At 45.8% G+C, this 17,476-nt stretch overlaps 1 protein-coding gene across 2 annotated transcripts in view; it reads right to left on the bottom strand.

Annotated features, from left to right (window-relative positions):
- The window catches only part of REEP1 (receptor accessory protein 1), a 124,574-nt gene that overhangs the window by 19,192 nt on the left and 87,906 nt on the right, over window positions 1-17,476 (bottom strand). The gene's annotated exons all lie outside the window — the stretch shown is intronic.

Genomic DNA, 17,476 nt, shown 5'->3' with positions numbered 1-17,476 from the left:
AAAATCCACATGTATCTCTGTTTTTCTCAGTACATGAGAATCTGGTCAGGCAATCAAAACCTAATATTCTATGTGCTTAGTTCTTATTATTTTCAAAGGACACAAAATACAGACAATATTTTTCTAAATGTTTGACAACAGAAATTTCTTTTATTTGTATAGCATATTACTGTCTACGAGGCACATTTACTTCTGCTGGTGCATTTCAGCTTCATAAAATACCCAAAAGGTAATGAATCAGAAAGGAAAAAAATGATTTTAAAAAACCCTGCTGGTTGTAACCATTTCATATTCTGAGGGAGACAGAGAATTAATCTCAGGGGGAATTGTTCTTTTATTTAGAAAGCAAGATCAATGCATTTTACTTACGAAAGAGCAGCTCCTCACTGTCTGGATGAGAGAATGTGTCAGAGTGAAAATGATCACAGTGAAGGCTCAGGGATGGTGGCATTGCTTTAAGTGTGCCTCAGGGGCTGCAGAGAGAGGTTATGGAAACCTGAGAGTGGGAGGAGACTGGGGAAATTGAGAATCGGCTAGGATTTGGAGCAAGAAGTGACAGGCAAGTAACTACCAGGCAAATCAATGAACTCAGACATCTTCAGAAAGAAGAAAGCCTGGAGGGTGTGCAGGGTTCCCTCGGGTGCATGGCACTGCAGTGGCATGGGAGAGGTTTTCTATGCCACTTGGATAATGAAGGAAAGAGTGGTCCCAGAGATCTGGGGGACTTAGGGACAATACTGCACAACAGACATAACAGAACCAACAAATCAGCACAAAATCAATTCAAGCCGCTGACAAGAGGGCTGCTGGTGGGATTGATGAAATAAGCAAGGGCCAAAACAGTTGAGTAAGAGGTTTTCAGGGGTGAGAGAAGGGTTTGGAAGATTTTTTTCATTTTACTTAATATAAAAAATAATGAAAATGAACCAACAAAGCACAGCAATTCGCTGAAGTGAAAAATCCAGATAGGATCAAGGAGCAGACGCAAAATGAGTTCATCAGAGGGGAGGGGGAAACAAAAGGGGCTTGCAGGCAGGTTTAGAAGAAACGCCAGAAGAGGCCAGGCGTGGTGGCTCATGCCTGTAATCCCAGTACTTTGGGAGGGTGAGGCAGGAGGATTGCTTGAGTCCAGGAGTTCGAGACCAGCCTGGGCAACATAGCAAGACCCTGTATCTACAAAAAATTTTAAAAACTAGCTGGGCATGGTGGTATATGTCTGTAGTTCCAGCTACTCGGGACACTGAGGTGGGAGGACCGCCTGAGCCCAAGAGGTAGAGCCTGCAGTGAGCCGGGATCATACCACTGCACTCTAGTCTGGGCAACAGAGTGAGGCCCTGTCTCAAAAAAATAAAAAGAAAGAAAGAAGTGCCAGACTAAAAGCAAGATGCACTAAAATATGAACTAGATCTGTTCCCAACCTACCAAAGATATAAAAACCATGTCACCAGGAAACCAACAACAATAACACAAAGAAAACTATTTAAATAGAATTGTAAGTCCAGGCCAAGAAGTATTTGGAGGATATTATGTGAAAAAAGACAGAAATCACCCTGGTTGCCTCAGACACTGCTCTAGAGTGATGGTTGGGCAAGGGTCCAAGGTCTCACGTCCTTGGCAGGAACAGCTGGGTGGTCTTTGCCAACAAAATGGAGGCTGGACCAGCCAGACACCCATTATATAACCCCTTCAAATACAGCAGCCAATGATCCATGATTAATTTACGCAGAAACATTCTAGGCAGCATCTAGAATTTAGAAGAAATTTGATGACTAAGGAACAAAACTTGATTCTGAAATGAGTGAGAAAATATTCTGCTAATTATAAGTGAGTAACTCAATGTTAGGTTAGTGTTCAAGCAAACTGTTCACTGACTCACTCTTTCATTCATCCTCTCATTTCTTCGTTTACTTTACTTGTTCAACAACTACCAAGTACTTTTTATGGGCAAGAACATGGTGCTAGGTGTTAACATGAAACACCAAAAATACAGTTTGATTTCTGAGAAAGCGGAGAACGACAAATGTACAGATACAACATAGAAGTATCCTAGCAGAAGCTACAGAAAGTGAAGATTGAGAACAGCAGTTCCTGAGTCAGGCCTTGATTCAAATTCCAGCCCTGTCATTCAACAGCTGAGTGATCTTAACCTCTCTCCACCTCAAGACCTTCATTTGCAGAAGAGGATCCAAATGGCCGGCTGCTGGTGCGGATTCAATGAGATTACATCCTTAAGATATCCATCACATAGCCCATTGCATATTTAGTCTTCAAAAATGTCAACTATGATGATAATGATGTTGATGCTGTGGCTACTGCCTAAGATACAAAGGTTGCTATTGAAAGCTATTGAAAGCTGCCTAAGACACAAAGGTTGCTATTGAAAGCTATTGAAAGCTGCCTAAGACACAAAGGTTGCTATTGAAAGCAGAGGTGGAAAAGGTCACTTCCTGAGCTTCATGACCCCAAGCCCAGATAAACGGCCAGGGACGAATTCCCTCAACACAGTTTGCCAGTTCTTGCTCACTGTCGCTCAGCAACATATGTGAGAGAAAGCAACAGCAGGCATCGTACACGTTCATTTTAGCAAAGTGCTCCATTCAACTCCCAGAAGCCAGCCAGTCTAGCTCCAATATCACACTGGCAGTTGCAGAGGTTAGGAAAGAGAGGGAGATAATAATAGCTCAGTATCAACCTAGGCCTGTGTCAGAGGAAATTATAGTGGCATAGATACAAGACTCCTGAAAACAAATTAGCCCTTGCCCATCAAAACACTCTGCCATGGTTAAAATCAATATGCCTGACCGGGCGCAGTGGTTCACACCTGTAATCCCAGGACTTTGGGAGGCCAAGGCAGGTGGATCACTTGAGGTCAGGAGTTTGAGACCAGCCTGACCAACATGGTGAAACCCCGTCTCTACTAAAAATACAAAATTAGCCAGGTGTGGTGGTGCACGCCTGTAATCCCAGCTACTTGGGAGGCTGAGGCAGGATAATCTTTTGAACCCAGGAGGTGGAGGTTGCAGTGAGCCAAGATCATGCCATTGCACTCCAGCCTGGGCAACAAGAGCAAAAACTTCGTCTCAAAAAAAAAAAAAAAATCAACATGCCTCTCTCTTTTGTAAACCTTTCAGCCCTTCTCAGTCTCTACACAAAATCTCATTCCTATTCACTTTCCACAAACCCCATTCCACACTGTCAGTTCAGCTCTGCTCTGCAGAATCTTTGTTATTCTAGACCATTGTCTTCTGGGAAGAACCACGAGTTGTTCATTGGTATTCTGCAAAATTGGTTTCCCTACTTTGGGGAAATAAATTTGGATTCTCTAAATTTGGAAAGCATTAATACCATATTCCCCATAATTCCATGAGCCACATTATCATACTAAAAGCTCTAAGAAGGCCCATCTGGTGGTGCATGCCTGCAATCCCAGCACTTTGGAGGATGAGGCGGGAGGATTTCTGGAGCCCAGGAGTTCAAGACCAGCCCGGGCAACACAGGTAGATCCCGTCTCTATTTTTAAAATTTAAAAAGACATCACTAAGTCACCAGAATAATAATGACAGCACCCACCTACTCCTAGACTTCTTGAAAATGATTTTCATCAATTTTTTTTTTTTTTTTTGAGATGGAGTCTCACTCTGTCGCCCAGGCTGGAGTGCAGTGGTGCAATCTCGGCTCACTGCAAGCTCTGCCTCCCAGGTTCACGCCATTCTCCTGCCTCAGCCTCCCGAATAGCTGGGACAACAGGCGCCCGCCACCACACCTGGCTAATTTTTTGTATTTTTAGTAGAGACGGGGTTTCACTGTGTTAGCCAGGATGGTCTCGATCTCCTGACCTCGTAATCCGCCCGCCTTGGCCTCCCAAAGTGCTGGGATTACAGGCGTGAGCCACCATGCCCAGCAGATTTTCATCAATTTTAAGACATATTTTTCATCTCTGAAATTGGGCTGGGTCTTACAATTGCTGCTGCCCTGACATCATTGTCAATGCCTACACATAGATATACTTGGTTGTTATTCTCCCTGGCATAACTGGACAACTGAAGCCCCTGAGTGTTTAATTAACAAACCATTTAAGAACTGTTTGAGAAAGGAATATGAATCTCAGTTGTCTAACACATATCTCACTGACACTTTCTGGTATGATCAAGAAAGTGGCAGCATCAAAACTGGCATGAATGAAAATCCCAGAAACAACAGCTCGACATCACCCAACACACTAGAAGGAACAGAGAATGATATGGCATGGTCATAAGTGGATACTGACACGCTGAGCTGAAAAGTGATTCAGGAGACTCTGAAAGTGAAAAAGTGAGGTTAGAGAGATCTTAACCACTTATTGTGCTAATGCATTCCTTTTTATTTTCTTTCTCTCTTTTTGTTTTTTCTGTTATTGTTGTTGTTTGTTTGAGATGGAGTTTCACTCTTGTCAGCCAGGCTGGAGTGCAATGGCACAATCTTGGCTCACTGCAACCTCTGCCTCCCAGGTTCAAAAGATTCTTCTGTCTCAGACTCCTGAGTAGCTGGGATCACAGGTGCCCACCACCACGCCCGGCTAATTTTTGTATTTTTAGTAGAGACGGGGTTTCACCCTATTGGTCAGGCTGGTCTCGAACTCCTGACCTCAGGTGATCCACCCACCTCAGTCTCCCAAAGTGCTGGAACAGGTGTGAGCCACCGTGCCCAGCTGTGTTCCTTTTAATGTATTTATAAAAGTGACAAAAAAAAGATGTCTAAGAGTCTTTTTAATAAGAAGAAATAAACATTCTGGCTGGGCACAGTGGCTCATGCCTGTAATCCCAGCACTTTGGAAGGCCAAGGCGAGTGGATCACCTGAGGTCGGGAGTTTGAGACCAGCCTGTCCAACATGGAGAAACTCCATCTCTACTAAAAATACAAAATTAGCCGGGCATGGTGGTGCATGCCTATAATCCCAGCTACTCTGGAGGCTGAGGCAGGAGAATCGCTTGAACCCGGGAGGCAGAGGTTGAGGTGAGCCGAGATCGTGCCATTGCACTCCAGCCTGGACAACAAGAGCAAAACTCTGTCTCAAAAATAGTAATAATAAATAAATAAATAAACATTCTAAGTGAAAAAACATTGTGTCCTAATTTAATTGGCAATATTATCTTTCTTAGTGGAACATAAGATAATGATGTATCTCAGAAACCACAGCTTTTTAGATTCAATGAAATATGGTTGCACTTCTCAGAGCAGCTTTCTCTACTCATCCCAGTTCCCTGTAAATGCTGTCACTACAGCCTTTGAGCTGTACTTCTCTCTTGTACTCCACACAATGATATTTAAATATTGCTATTGTCTGTTTTATTCACTATTGCAGCCTTGGCATCTGCCACTCTACTTGATACATATTTGGGGTTAAGGAGTTGCATGAATGAACGTATGACCATTTATGGATCTGCCGCCTGGGTGAAGCGTGACAGTGGGAAATCCCCACCTCAGCCTGATGCATCAGCCAGGGTCCCAGACCTGAAAGAGGATCCTGCTGAACAAGCCTTGAGATGTATCTGCAAGGAGTGTATAAGAAGTGTCAGAGGGCTGTGGGTGCACAGGGCAGAAGGCACACATCAGAGAGGCAAGGCATCCCAGAGGAGACTGCGCTTGAACTTGGGTGGGTGGAGGACTTGGGTAGGTGAAGATAGAAACCAGGTAGAAAAAGAAGGAATGTGTGTTAGTATTTGTCACCACTGAGAGCAGCCACTTCAATCCACCCCAAGTGAGGTCTTTGTAGTTTTGTGTGCTAAGGAGATGGGGGTCCACTTATACCTTGTTCATGGCCAGGGATGTATCTGAATAGCGGAAATGCCTGCAGAAAGGCTACGTGGTTTCTTTGTAAACAACCATGCCAGTAGAAGGCAGGGGTAAGAGTAAGAGTTACTCTTCACTGGACACTCTCTTTTGTCCTTTTATAATTCTGCACCAAGAACATGCATTACCTTTAAAAAATCAGTACAATTTAATTTTCAGTAACACCCACAGCACTCACTCAAGGTCACCCTGAGGACCTCATTTTGTGAATATACAGTGTGCATGATGCTGACCAATGCCATCTAAACCAAAAAAAAAAAAAAAAAAAAGACATAGGAGTAATTAAAACAGCAATAACAGCAACACAGAACTAAGAAGGAGTACATGGTATCTCCAGAAACTGAATGAGTGTTGAGCCCTTAATGAGGTCCTCTTTTCCAGAGGGACACACCAAGTCACAGGGGAAGGCTCCAGCAAAGCACGAAGTTTAGCCCATCTCACTTGACACAATATCTAATGCCTGCTACTGAGGACAACAACAATAAAGACAAAGGGTTTTAGTGAGTCAGGAAATTGATAACAAAGCCACCAACACAACCGCATTTCCCACCGGTAATTCAGAAGGAGTTAGTACTTCCTTCCCCGCCTCACTGGTGGAGTGAGCCTCCACAGCCATACATGCGCCACATCCAAGCCAAGCAGGCTCCCAATGACATGCTGCATGAGGACCAGGCCCTTGTCTGTGACACAAAATGGGATTAACAAACCAAACAGAGAAGGAGAATTTCTACTGCAATAGCATCCATCATCAAATTCAATCCATTCTCCAGGCATTAAACAAAGAAAAGAAAAAACCCAAGTAAGTTAATCACATGTTAGATGCTACCAAATTCACACCATAAGAGTCTCTGGAAAGACGATGAAGTGGGGCCTGGCTCCGTGTGCCCCACATGGATTAACACACACGCACACGCAGGTGCCGAGGCAGGGGGGACACCTGCCTCTGATCCAGACCACGTGCTGGTGAGCAGAGCCGGCGGCCTGGCCTCGCTGCCCAACTGGATCAGTTTGGAGTTAGTCACACCTCTCAACAGGGTTACCTGCCCTTCTCTCAGGTCCAAAGAGAAGATAAAATGAAAGAGTCGAGCCACCTGATAAAGGGGAAAAGGAGAAAAAAGCCATGGGCACCAAGGCAACAAAATGGGGTTGAAGGGAGCCATGTCCTCACCTCTTTCCTCCCATCACTCCCTCGCTCGCTCACCCATTTATTCACTCACTTGCAACAGATGCTGCTGGAGTGTTCACGAAGCTCTGCGTGAAGCACCACAGAGGAACAAAGACGAGGATGGTACGGTCCCTGCTCCCATGGAGCTCACAGTCTAGCTGGGGCATCAAGACACAAAAGTACATGCAAGGCCACAAGTGACAAAGATGACCAACATCATGCCAGAGCACGGGGCAGGGGATGGCACCGTCACCGTGGCTGAGCACGTGCAGAGGCCTCATCCTTTCACACAAGGGGTCGAACCCGAGTGAGGAGTGAGGTGAGGGCTGCATCCTCTGAAGCGGGCGGGGGAAGGCGCGTGCTGGCGGGGAAGTGCTTTGGGCCAGGGCGTGAGAGTGGACGAAAACCCAAGGTGCACCTGGGAAATGGTGAGTGAACCCACCTGGGGAGAAGAGGCTTTGGTGCCAGTGAGTAAAAGGAGACCAGCCTGGGAGAACTGGGCTTCAGCTGCCTAAACTTGGTTTTTGACAATAAACTGAGCACTCCACTGAAGGTTTTTGAGAGGTGAGCAGTGTGAAGGAGGCAGGATGTTGAATGATGAGAACATCCTAGATATGCCACGTGGCACATACCAAGAACTTGCCCCCAGTATCTGTTCTCCCCTTTTCTCTCACTTTGCAGCAGGCACGTGGTTGTCTGGAATACAGACGGTATTTTCTAGTCTCCTTTCTGGGAAGTGCCCTTAAGGACAGACAGCAGGCAAGAACAAGCATTAACTGGTGAGGGAGGCGGGCTTGGTGCTTCTGGTTCAGAGCAGGCTGGATGGGAGGTGAGGAGTGGAAGCCTGGGAGGTTAGACAGGCCTGTGCTGACCAATGACAGTGCTCAGGTGAGTTGGGTCTCTGTAGCCAGACCAAGCCCGGCCATCTAAGCCAGGCCCTTGCCCAGTGATGGGGAGTCAGGGCCACCAGGAGGGACCCTCCACATACAGCAGCTGCCCCTGGCCTTGCCTGTAGAAGTCTCAGCTGGAAGCTTTGCCTCATCTATACTTCCTCCTTCAGAGGCAAAGGCCCTGCTGGAAAGGGACAATGAGAAGGCAGGAAGGACTAAGGGTGGGAAGGGGGACCCACAGGACAAATCTGCCCAGCCGCTGGTGCAAAGTGAGCTTTAATTATACTGATGTGCAAACATGCCCACACTATCGCACGTGATCGAGCTTTAAAGAAACTGTGACTTACGGTGACAGGTACTTGTGATCCTCATTCTTTCACCCTGCATTAAGTGTTTCCCAGCCTTGCCACAAGGCCAAGAGAGAGCTGATCGATTGTCAGAAGAGCAGTACCCTGGGGTGTGAGAGACTCTAAAATCCTCAGTGAGGGATAGTCCAGGTACTCAGCCACCAGGGCCTGGTAGTGTAATCCAAGCACAAAATGGCCAGGAAGTGTCAGTTTAGGGTGTGTGTGTTGGGGTGGGGAGTGCTTGGAGTGATGCAAGGACACTGGAGGAACTAGAGACCCTGGTGCTGATCACAACTCAACAACTAACAGCTGCATGACCTTGGGCAAGTCACTCAAACCCCTGCTTGGTTTCCTCCCTGAAGTGAGGGTTCCAGCTGCTCCAGCAGCCCACGTTTGACCTTCCTCCTGTCTTGGCAGGTGGCAGGTGCTCATGTGTCATAAGCTACACCTCAGGGTGGAAGAGGAAGAAGAAGCACCCCTATGAAAAGTCAGGCCCAGAACAGTGGGGAACCCTGAGCCCAGGGGAGCGTGGCTTGTGCAGGAAGACACAGCACATGCGAGGTGGGCCAGGACAAGGCAGGCAAGTCAGCCTCCTGTGCAGAAGAGCCTGCCTTGTAAATAACGTCCCAATGCCAGGGCCTGACTTTTTTTTTTTAATTCTGTTCAACAGTGAGGAAAGAGAAGATCATAATCAGCCTGAGATCAAACTGACATATGAGCAAATAACAGGCAACCTTTATTAAACATTTATTATAAACTCTGCATTCTGTGAAGTCTTTACACTGCCTCATAACTCCTGTGGCAGGTACTATGATCATCCCTGTCTGCAGGTGAAGAAGCAAGGTTCACAGAGGTGCAGCAGTAAGTAGGGAGCTGGGACTTTTAAACCTGGCCTGCTTATCTCCAAAGCCCAACTTTGGATACCCTTGATTCTAAGTATTGCTCTGTTGGTCATGGCAGCTAAAAATATGCACAACAGTCTTTCATTCCTTTAACATTTACTGAGCACCTATGGAGATGCAGGTAAGACACATATACATGATGACATTAGTGCAGAGGACGCAGGAGTGAGAGGCCAGTTCTACCTGGGATCAGAGGAGGCTTCATGGAGGAGATGGCATTAACCTGGAGGAGATGGCATTAACCTGGAAGAGTGAAGAGGATTTCAAAGAGGTAGAAACAGAGGCAGATGAAGCACCAACATGAGCAAAGGCAGAGGCAAGAAAGAGAAAATTCTGGAAACAGCGCTCAGAGTTGCTATTTCCAGAATAGTACAGAAGGCAGTTCTGTGAATGCAGTTATCACAAGAGCCAGAGAGGTAAGGAGAGACAAGACTGAAAGGCTAGGATCAGGGTCGGACTGCACAGGACTTAAACAGGAAGGGAGAGAGCAGTCGACCATTTAGGTAGCTACTGCAACAGTCCAAGCTAGAAGGAAGGGTGTGGAGGAAGGCCCAAATGCAGAGAAGGGATGTCAAATGGTTAGGACTTGAAGAGTAAGTGGGAGGAAGGTGGGGCATCAAAGGTGACAGAGATTTGGAGCTTGGGTGCCTGACAAGATGGTAATTTCATTATCATCAGAAAGGTGGGACACACGGAAGGGCAGATTTGGAGTTACAGGACTGTCGACTAAAGTATGAAGGAAACAAGGGAGATATTCAGCAGAGAACCAGGAACACTTGGATTGAGCCCTGGGCAAAGAAGCCCATCTGGGAACCAGGTCATCAGGTGACAGTGGAAGGTGAGGGACAGGATGAGATGGTGCTAGGAGAGAGAGGAGAGAAAGGTGGGGCCCAGAGAAATTCATCTAACACTGAGGCATGAGGAAAGGAGGGAGGAGGCAAACACGAGAGGGGAATCAGAGAGAAGAGGAGAACGAGGAGGTGCCATGTCACCACAGCCAAGAGACAGCCCTTCCCACTCACGCATGATCCTCAAATATTTCCTCAGACCTCTAGGTTCCACCAGGCCCTGTGAGGTCAGGCAGGCAGGCTTCCCTCTTTCCTCTTGGACCCTTGAGGCATCAGGCTGCAGTCTCCACAGGTAGCCACAGAACAGAGCAGGTAAGTAATGTCAGACCGCCAACTCCATGTGAATTCCTGGCCCTTCCTCTTCAGCTGAGTGTGATGTGGGTGTTTCATTCATTTGAATCCACTTCACTATGCATGGAGCAGTGTGAGATGAGGTACCACTCCAGGTAGAAACACTGGGAGAGCCGGAATCCAGCACACTGGTAAAAAGTCTTGCTTGGTTCTGCTTCGACACATTTTGAGAGTGAAACTTGGGTACGAGTTGACTAATATTTGGGAGACTGGAGGGTAGGGAATACTTCCAAACTTTTTCAGCAGTTTGTCCATAACAGTTTAGATAATCTTGGTGTTTAAAAATGGTTGCCGTGGTGAATTCTAAATATTAACTTCATGTCACATAGTCCTTGGCTAAAAAATGAAGAAAAAGGCTAACTTGATGTGAGCTAGCACAGTGGCCAGGAAATGCTCCTCTGAGGGATGAAGAGACAAACACAGGGCTTTCTGGAATCCTTACCCTCTTTGATTCAATAGATGGTAGAGACTAAAGCCAGAGAGGTGAAACATACAGATCTGGTTAGGGGACAGCAGTCATCTCTTCTCCGTCCTTGGAAATATCTCCTAAGTATGAGCTGACACAGGGAGGTTTTATAAAAAGAAAATCAATGCCTGCCCTCTGACTAATTGTTAACAGGTAGTATTTTTTTGCTAGAAAGCAAAACAAAGGCAAGGCAACTGACTCCAGTCAGGTCAGAAACCCCAAATCACTGGGCTTATGAACTTCCTCAAATGAGCTTTTGATTCCAAAAATAGTTCATGGTGATTTAAAAGCAGTATTTTATTCAAGCTAGACATTTAGATAGAGCACTGATGGATAAAAGATAAAGATATGTGGGAGAGGGCTTTTTTTTTTTCTATTGTGCTGAACTGTTTTGTAGAGCTTCTTTTTCTTTTTAAGGAAAGAGTGGGAACATTTTTTTTAACTGGAAAAACAAAATAATATAACTCTCAGTGGATTGTGCCTGGCTGTTCAGATGCTAAGGGCTATAACCAACGCTTGGCTATCACCTGTTGGCCGCTGACTATAATTGCAGGCCAAGTGCCTGAGTTTTAGAGAGCAAGTCAGGAAAGCAGAGGTCATGGTGTGAAAGCGGGCCAGACCAGTAAAGAGGAAGAAGAAATAAGAGCTACAGCATGGGTGTTGCTATAGGCTGAGTTTCCAGCTCCTGGTGAACCTTATATACAGAGGCCCCAAGGAGCTGAGCAGGTAAGGAGGGGTGGGTGTCCTGTCGAAGCCAGAGCAACTGTGGGCAAAGGGGTGAAAAAGAGGCAAAGGAGAACCCTGGAGGCTTAACAGAGGGCTTGGGGCAGTGCTGTCCAAAAGAACTTTCTTCAATAATGGAAATGTGCTATCAGCCATACTGGCGAATGAGGACTTGAAATGGTGCTAGTACAGCCAGGTGCGGTGGCTCATGCCTGTTATCCCAGCACTTTGGGAGGCTGAGGCCTGCAGATCACCTGAGGTCAGGAGTTCAAGAGCAGCCTGGCGAACATGGCGAAACCCTGTCTCTACTAAAAAATACAAAAACTAGCCAGGCGTGGGGGCAGGCACCTGTAATCCCAGCTACTCGGGAGGCTGAGGCAGGGAGAATTGCTTGAACCTGGGAGGCAGAGGTTGCAGTGAGCTGAGATTGTGCCACTGCACTCCAGCCTGGGCAAGAGTGAGACACCGTCTCAAAAACAAAGGGGGTGGGGGGCTAGTACAACTGAGGAATTCAATTTTAGGTATACTGTTGGGAAAAGGGCTTGTGGGGTGCCTGTATAAACTGGCCACAAAAATATGGGACAATAAGTTGTGGAAAGCCACAAGAGGCCTCTGAGGAGGAAAGCCTCCTAACTGCCATCATGTTCCCATGCTCAGAGCGAGACCCGCTCTCTTATCTGTAAACACGGTGTTCAAGGAGAAAGACACTCCTTTGAAACACTGGAATGTGGACAGACGTGCAGGCTCCTGGTTAAGCCCGCTCCCACTAGCTACTCTCCGATAAGTTAAAGATATGCTGTTTGAGCACAAAGGAGATTCATTTAAACCACTACTGCTATAGATTGCGCCTATGACGCACTGCCTCCTTTTCACTGTTTTGCCCTGAACACCTGCTTCTTAGATCTAAGTGATTGTACTCAATAAATAGTGTGGAGACCAGAACTCTGGGCCTTTTGCAGCCTCCATTTTGCAACTGGCCCCCTGGCTCCCACCTTTAGGAACTCTTAACCTGTCTCTTCTCATTTCTTTGTCGCCACCAGACTTCAGCTACCCTACGGGTGGTGTTGAGGCTGGTCCCCAACATATACTCAACTTTTTTTTTTTTTTTGAGACAGAGTCTCACTCCATCTCCCAGGCTGGAGTGCAGTGGTGCTATCTTGGCTCACTGCCAGCTCCGCCTCCCTGGTTCATGCCATTCTCCTGCCTCAGCCTCCCGAGTAGCTGGGACTACAGGCGCCCGCCACCACGCCCAGCTAATTTTTTGTATTTTTAGTAGAGATGGGGTTTCACCATGTTAGCCAGGATGGTCTCCATCTCCTGACCTCATGATCCGCCCGCCTTGGCCTCCCAAAGTGCTGGGATTACAGGCATGAGCCATTGTGCCCAGCCGGTATACTCAATTTTAATTAATTTAAATTTATTAATTAATTTGTGGCAAGTGGATACCATGTGGCAAGTGGATACCATATTAGACAGGGCAGGTTTGGAGGAATCAAAAAGGTATATACTTCAAATCAATCAACAAGGTTTAATGAATAGCTATGAGTGCAAAGCACTAAATAACAAAGAATTGTTCTGTTTTTGTTTATTTTCTAAGCAAGAAACAAAGGAAAAGAAGCCAGAGCCCCTCATCTCAAGAAGCTTACAATACCAGATTTGGGGATGGTGGAGGATGGAGCCATATACACACAAACACAACTCTGAAAACAAACTGCAAGAGAAGAATCCCTAATTCACAGAATGCTGGTTTTACTTAGAGCAGCTTTCTTCAATAGGTGGACTATAGTAATGGTATTGGTACTACTGGAAATGTTCTGGAGACAAGATCTCTGGGGGAACTAAAACATTATTTTTCGAGTTTTAAGACAAGTGAAAAACGAATGTTGGTTTACCAGGTCTGAGAATTCAGCAGGCAGAAGAAACCTAGTATGTGGTTCAAACTGCAAGGGAAGTAAGGTAGCCTGGAGACCCCATGGTTTTAAAATTTTTGTTCAGTGGTTCGTCTCACTATGGTTTCTTTTTCTTTCTCTCTTTCTTTCTTTTTTTTCTTTTCTTTTTTTTTTTTGACAGAGTTTCACTCTTGTTGCCCAGGCTGAAGTGCAATGGTGTGATCTCGGCTTACCGCGACCTCCACCTCCCGAGTTCAAGAGATTCTCCTGTCTCAGCCTTCCGAGTAGCTAGGATTACAGGCATGCACCACCACGCCCGGCTAATTTTGTATTTTCAGTGGAGACAGGGTTTCTCCATGTTGGTCAGGCTGGTTTCAAACACCCAACCTCAGGTGATCCGCCCGTCTTGGCCTCCCAAAGTGCTGGGATTACAGGCGTGAGCCACCACGGCCAGCCTATGGTTTATTTTTCATGTGAGAATATGTTTTGCTTAACAAATAAATTTCTAGAGCATTATTTTTTTTTTAAGAGAGAGACTTTTCATTTCTAGTCTTAAAAAGATCTGGGATTCAGTTTTCCCTCTGGATGGAATTACCAGTTAGGAGACAGGTACCATGTAGGAGCAGAGCCAGCAGAGACTAGGAATGCTGAGACAGAGGGTTCTTGAGAAGTGTGTCCTCAGGAAGGACGCACAGCAGTTTTCACTCAAAGAAAGATGCATCAACACTTCCCGGGGATAAGGGTTAGCCTTGTAGGAAATTGAGGGTGGGATAGGGGTTAAATTCCCTGGAAGAAATTTCTCATGCCTGATGTTTTTTGTTTGTTTTAGCTCTTCCAGTTCTAAGACAAAACAGTAATATTAACATTAATAAGCTGGGCATGGTGGTGCACACCTATAATCTCAGCTACTTGGAATGCTGAGGTAGGAGGATCACTTGAACCAAGGAATACAAGGTCAGCCTAAGCAACATAGAAAGACCTTATATAAAAAAAAATTAATAAGAACTTCCTTTTGTTGTTGTTGTTGTTGTTGTTGTTTTGTTTGTTTAGACAGAGTCTCACTCACTCTGCCGCCCAGGCTGGAGTTCAGTGGCTCACTGCAACCTCCACCTCCCGGGTTCAAGCGATTCTCCTGCCTCAGCCTTCCGAGTAGCTGGGATTACAGGTGCATGCCACCACACCAGGCTAATTTTTGTATTTTTAGGAGAGACGGGGTTTCATCATATTGCCCAGGCTAGTCTCGAACTCCTGGCTTCAAGTGATCTGCCTGCCTCGACCTCTCAAAGTGTTGGGATTATAGGAATGAGCCACCATGCCTGGCCAGGACTTCTATTTATATAATAATGTGGTTTACAAATTTTTTCCACAATTCATGATGATACAAAAAACACTCCTGCAAACATTAATTTTATTAGAGAAAGGACACAGGGCTCAACATTATTTTTGAAAGGATTAACTAAAAGTGTAGTCAAAAGATTTTTCATTCTTCAGTTTAAGCTCCATTGTTTCCTCCTAGAAAGTCACTGAAGTATGGAAAAAAGAAGACAGAAGGAGGAATTACTCTTTCATCCCATCATTTTATCCCAGCCTCCATTTAATCTGTCAGAACTAATCTGTTTCCTGGCCTGTAATTCCAGCCCAGTGTGCTGAGTCTCTTCCAGGAATGATCCTAAGGAAGAGTATTCTCACCATGCAACACCCTCTCTTGCATCCCTTTCACTAAATGCAGTAGATACTGAGAGTGAGAACTGATTTGTAAGTTGAGGGTGTTTTGTGGGAGGAGAAGACAGGCAGGTCCAAGAAATTTAAAATAAAGCCAGGAGTCACCTGATCATAAATCCTGGTTTCCTTGGTACAGGCCTAGTTTATTTTATCTATTTATTTATTTATTTAATTTTATTTATTTTTTATTTATTTATTGAGACAAGGTCTTGCTCTGTCACCTAGGCTAGAGTGCAGTGGCATGATCATAGCTCACTGCAGTCTCTACCTCCTGGGCTCAAGCGATGATCCTCCTGCCTCTGTCTCCCAGGTAGCTGGGACTATAGGCACATGCCACCATGCCTGGCTAATTTTTAATTTTTTGTAGAGACAGGGTCTCACTATGTTACCCAGGCTGGTCTCTAACTCCTGAGCTCAAGCAGTTCTCCCACCTCGGCCTCCCAAAGTGCTGGGATTATAGGTGTGAGCCACCATGACTGGCCAAACAGGCCTAGTTTAGACCTGTTGTTTCAGAGTAATTATTAGAAGCATCCTTTACATTCTCAAATGTGTCCTGGTTTGAACAATAAATTATATAGTCACCCCAGCCATGGGTGACTTTGCAGGGTGTCTTTTTTTCAGGCAGTTGCTCTAATTATTCCCCTTGAGTAATCAACAAGGTTGATAAGGGCTCAGCCAGGTGCGAGGCACTGTGCTAGGCTCTTGGGAGCACTACAAAAGAGGTGGGATGCCTGTAATCCCAGCACTTTGGGAGGCTGAGGCGGGTGGATCACCTGAGGTCAGGAGTTCAAGACTAGCCTGGCCAACATGGCGAAACCCAGTCTCTACTAAAAATATAAAAATTAGACAGGCATGGTGGCAGGCGCCTGTAATCCCAGCTACTCGGGAGGCTGAGGCAGGGAGAATTGCTTGAACCCGGGAGGCAGAGGTTGCAGTGAGCTGAGATTGTACCACTACACTCCAGCCTAGGCGACAGAGCGAGACTACATCCCCAAAAAAAAAAAAAAAAAGTGGGAGAATTTGTAGTCCCATCATAGTATTTCTCAACTGGCAGTAAATTTTGGAGAAATAAACACCGGCCTCCCCCTCCCCGCTGCCCGGTTCCCACACACACGCCACTGCTTTCCTCATTCTCAAGGTTAAGGCTTCCAAGGAGATGAATCTGCATTCCAGGAATGTTACTGAAATTAACTGCTTTAACCCTCATCACCTGTGCCCCCTATGGTTCTGTATGGGGCCTCAGGCAGTGACTTGTACAGAGCTGGCTGTTTAAAAATCATCTGGGGAACTTGTTAAAAATAGAGATTCATGGGCCCACTGCCTGAGATTCTGATTCAGCACATCTGAGAATCTATTAAAAAAAAATAAAAAGCAAAGCTCTCCAGGTGGCTTGGGCATGCAAGCCAGATTTGGACCCACTGGTGAGTCATCATCCTTTGACCAAGGCCTGAAGTGATCCACTGTTGCTATGGAAACCACTGATGTACACCTCAGCTAGATTGGATTTTTGGATTTTACTTCTTCTTTTATTTTTTTTTAACTACACATCTGTTTCAAAAATAGAGGGCATTATTTTTAGAAGAGAATATGTGTTTTCTCTCTCCAGATATTTATATTTAGAGAGAAAAAGCAAAGCCCCACAAGGCAGAACATTTTCTCATCTGAAACCAAATTCAACAGAAAGCAGATGTCCCTCACTACGTTAGTCCAGCTGGAAAGAACTAATGAGCAGTTATTTCCTGAGGCAACTTTCAGACTGTCTGGCGCTTCTTTTAGGTTTCAGCTGCTATAAGGTGCCTGGATGGAGAAGACGGGCTCACGGGCTTCCCGGGTGGTTAGGGGACAGGCAGTGACTGGCCAGGATGATAGGAAGACTCTGGAGGCTCCATCTTGAGGCAGACCCAGAAAAGGATGGCCTGCAGAAGTTATTGTCAGAATGAAATCTACACGCACGCAGCTGTGCCACCAGGTGACGCACACTGAACCACCCTGACAGATACAGCACGTTTATACTCCAGGAACGAACGGAGGAAAGAGCAGCAGCCTGTTTTCCTCAGGCTTCAGAGGCAGAACAGATGGGGTAGAGAGAGGCTGAGACAGGGTTTCCGTAGCTTTACGTTGCCAGGTTGGCCTGATGAATTCAGAATTTAGCAATTCTGAGTTCTCTTTTGTTTCAGCTTAAAGATTAAAGCATAAAATGGTTGCATCTCAAATAGAAGCTTCTTGGAATTTATTGCTGTTCGTAAATCCTGACTGATCTTGGGAAACCAAAGCAGAATTTCCCTTCCAAAGATACTCACTGGGATCCCTCATTTTGCCAGCAGCTATTATAGTAAAGGGGCAG

Source organism: Gorilla gorilla, chromosome 12 (genome assembly GCF_029281585.2).
Source record: "Gorilla gorilla gorilla isolate KB3781 chromosome 12, NHGRI_mGorGor1-v2.1_pri, whole genome shotgun sequence".
Lineage (NCBI taxonomy): Eukaryota > Metazoa > Chordata > Mammalia > Primates > Hominidae > Gorilla > Gorilla gorilla.
Note: the sequence above shows the minus strand (reverse complement) of the source record. Positions and strands in the feature narration are given on the sequence as shown.